Source organism: Poecilia latipinna, unplaced genomic scaffold (genome assembly GCF_001443285.1).
Source record: "Poecilia latipinna isolate Pla-1442-1.1 unplaced genomic scaffold, P_latipinna-1.0 Scaffold5741, whole genome shotgun sequence".
NCBI lineage: Eukaryota > Metazoa > Chordata > Actinopteri > Cyprinodontiformes > Poeciliidae > Poecilia > Poecilia latipinna.
In genome coordinates, this window is record NW_015118357.1 from 1 (window position 1) to 3,026 (window position 3,026).

General features: G+C 37.2%; 1 pseudogene; it reads left to right on the top strand.

Moving 5' to 3' along the window:
* Positions 1–487: 487 nt before the first annotated feature.
* On the top strand, positions 488–1,853 carry LOC106943702 (hyaluronidase-2 pseudogene; annotated as a pseudogene).
* Positions 1,854–3,026: the final 1,173 nt, after the last annotated feature.

Genomic DNA, 3,026 nt, shown 5'->3' on the forward strand with positions numbered 1-3,026 from the left:
AGATAGATAGATAGATAGATAGATAGATAGATAGATAGATAGATAGATAGATAGATAGATAGATAGATAGATAGATATGTATCGCACATTCCTATTAGGAATAGTAAAATATTTTAAAGGTAATAAATTAATTATTAGTTAATGCAGTTTACTAGACAGACTTTGGAAGTTAGTGGTCTAATTATAATTACAATTTGATAACAATTCATGATTTAAACTAGCAGAAAGATTGTTTATTTTTGAAACACGAAATGAAACTGAGATGTTTTGTTTTGAGTATTAATTTGTCAAAGAAGTTTACGTAAGTTTTTTTTTGTTGTTGTTTTGTTCTGTTGTCCCTCTGGTCGAATCAATGCAGACAGACTAGACAGATTTTGAAAGTTAGTGTTCTAATTACATTTACAGTTTAATAATTCATGATTTAAACTAGAGGACACTTGTTTATTTTTGAAACAGGAAATGGAACTGAGATGTTTTGATTTGAGCATTAATTTCTTAAAAAGGTTTGGGTCAGTTTTTTTTGTTTTTTTTTGTTTCTGTTTTGTTCTGCTGTCCCTCGGGTCGATTCAATGCAGTATCTGATTCAACTTTGCTTTACATCTTAAATGGTAAGAAACCAAGGCCATCATCTCCATGATCATTTTGTCATATTGTGTTTGCAGAAACATGACTGAGTGAACTCTCTTTGTGAAAGAAGCAAACATTCATTGACAAAGGTTGCATTCAGACTGCAGCCCGAAGTGACCCAATTCAGACTTTTTTTGTTGTTTTCTAAAACATTAGACAGTCAAACAATATAGAGAGCATAGTTTTTTCTGTCTAAATGTTGTATGTCAATTGTACATCTTTTTTTTTGTCTTTTGGAAACAGAGTGAAGGTGAGCAGGTACCACCATGGAGACTGTATTCCCCTCTTTCCTCTCTGCATTTGACCAACTGACCTGGTTGCTCCTTGCTCTGTTTACATCATGCATAGTCCTGGGTTCAGCAGACACAACGGAGACAAGCTGGCCATTACAACCCCAGAAGCCAGTTCTCTTTGTCTGGAACGCTCCCACTCAGGACTGTGAGACACGACGAGGTGTTAAGTTATCATTAGATCAGTTTGACATATTTTCAACCCCCACTCAGGGCGTTGTCGGGCAGAATCTCACTTTGTTCTATAAGGAACGCCTCGGGATTTATCCTTATTATGACACTAAAGACACAGAAGTGAATGGGGGCCTTCCACAAAGTGTCAGTCTCTCTCAGCACCTTGAAAAAATGTCTAAGGATCTAGATACATACATACCAGACCACCAGGCTAAAGGTGTGTCTGTCATTGACTGGGAGGAATGGCGCCCCTTGTGGATCCGAAACTGGTCTGGCAAAGATATCTATAGAAGGAAATCACGTGAGCTGTTGGCCAAAAAGAACTCTACATTGACTCAAGGGCAAGTGGCGACTGCTGCAAAAGAAGAATTTGAATTTGCGGCTCGTCAATTCATGCTGGAGACCCTGAAACAGGCTAAGAATTTGAGACCGAATCAGATGTGGGGCTTCTACCTGTTTCCTGATTGTTACAACCATGACTACAAAGGGAAAATGGAAAGCTACACAGGACGTTGTCCTGATGTTGAGTATGAGCGCAATGATCAACTGAACTGGCTGTGGAATGAAAGCACCGCCCTTTTCCCCTCAATATACCTGAGTTCTGAACTGCGCTCCACTGATCAGGGACGCCTGTTTGCCCTGAACAGGGTGAAGGAGGCAATGCGCCTTGCATCTGTTGGGGATGGATTGGCACGTCCTGTTTTTGTTTATAGCCGACCCACTTACAATAATGAGATAACCCTTTTAACTGAGGTTGGTTGATTGCAGGAAATAGTGCTGTTGGAAACTGTAGTCCAGTAATCTTTCAATTATTCTTATGATTAATCAAGCAATCCGATAAAAAATTAGAACAAATTATTGGTAAATACTGTTGGACTAGCAGTAATAATGTCGGACATTCACATCGTCCCAAATTTTCATATGTGTGGAGCCTTAACATTTACTTTTGTGTAGCCTTGAAAATTAGCCTGTAACAGTAGCACCTCACTTTTTAAGTTAACCGGGATAACAATTATACAATTTTTTTTATTTTCAATGTAATAATAAAGGAGTAGGATCATAAAAAACATAGAAATTGTCTGTACTCCAGACTTTAGTCTATATTTTGAAATTCAGTCAGTTTTATTGATTAACTCTCACTTTTCCCAGCCATTTATAGCTTTTGTGTCAATTTCTCTGTGTGGCACCTTCAGCACATACAGAAAAACTCACGCAAACCATCTGTTGTGACTGGGATGGTAGGAAATTGATTTTCCAGTTCGTCCGTAAACCTAATCTAAGCATCAGCTAATGCAGCCCGATATGTTCCCTCTACATGTCTCTGCTCCACCCATATAAATACACCCGCCTCGCTCTGCACCACTAGGCAATAGCTCCAGTAGGAGAGTTACACTTTTTGTAAAACTATGACCTACCAGATACAGATATTTGTTGTTTCCTAAAATTACCAAAGTTCAAAAATTCTTTATTTTTACTGTACTATCATGAGCAATTATTTATTATTTGAACCAGGCTAATCACTGAAATATTTTTATTTAAAAAAGACAAATAGTTTGGAGTTGATGTTTAAAGTTGCCCGAAACATTTTATATTTACTATAAAAAAGCTAAATTTGGTGTGTATTTCTAGAGAATGTGGTTTCTTACCTAAACTGAGATTTCCAAAAGTTTGCCTGCTCATTTAAATACACCATGCTACATGACAAACTGAGGCTGAAATTTCAAAAATATAAAACCTCATTGGTATCTACAGAGTTCAGCTCTGAGTCCATTTACTTCCTTGCTAATTCAACAAAACGCCCCGTGGGGATATAAATTGATGTTATGAGGGAGAATGTGAAAAAATATGAAATGGTAAAGAAGTAACTGTCACCTGGTGAAGTCCAGCAGTCTGTTGATTAAAAAAAAACTTATAGTTTAGCTCAGATCCCATTGA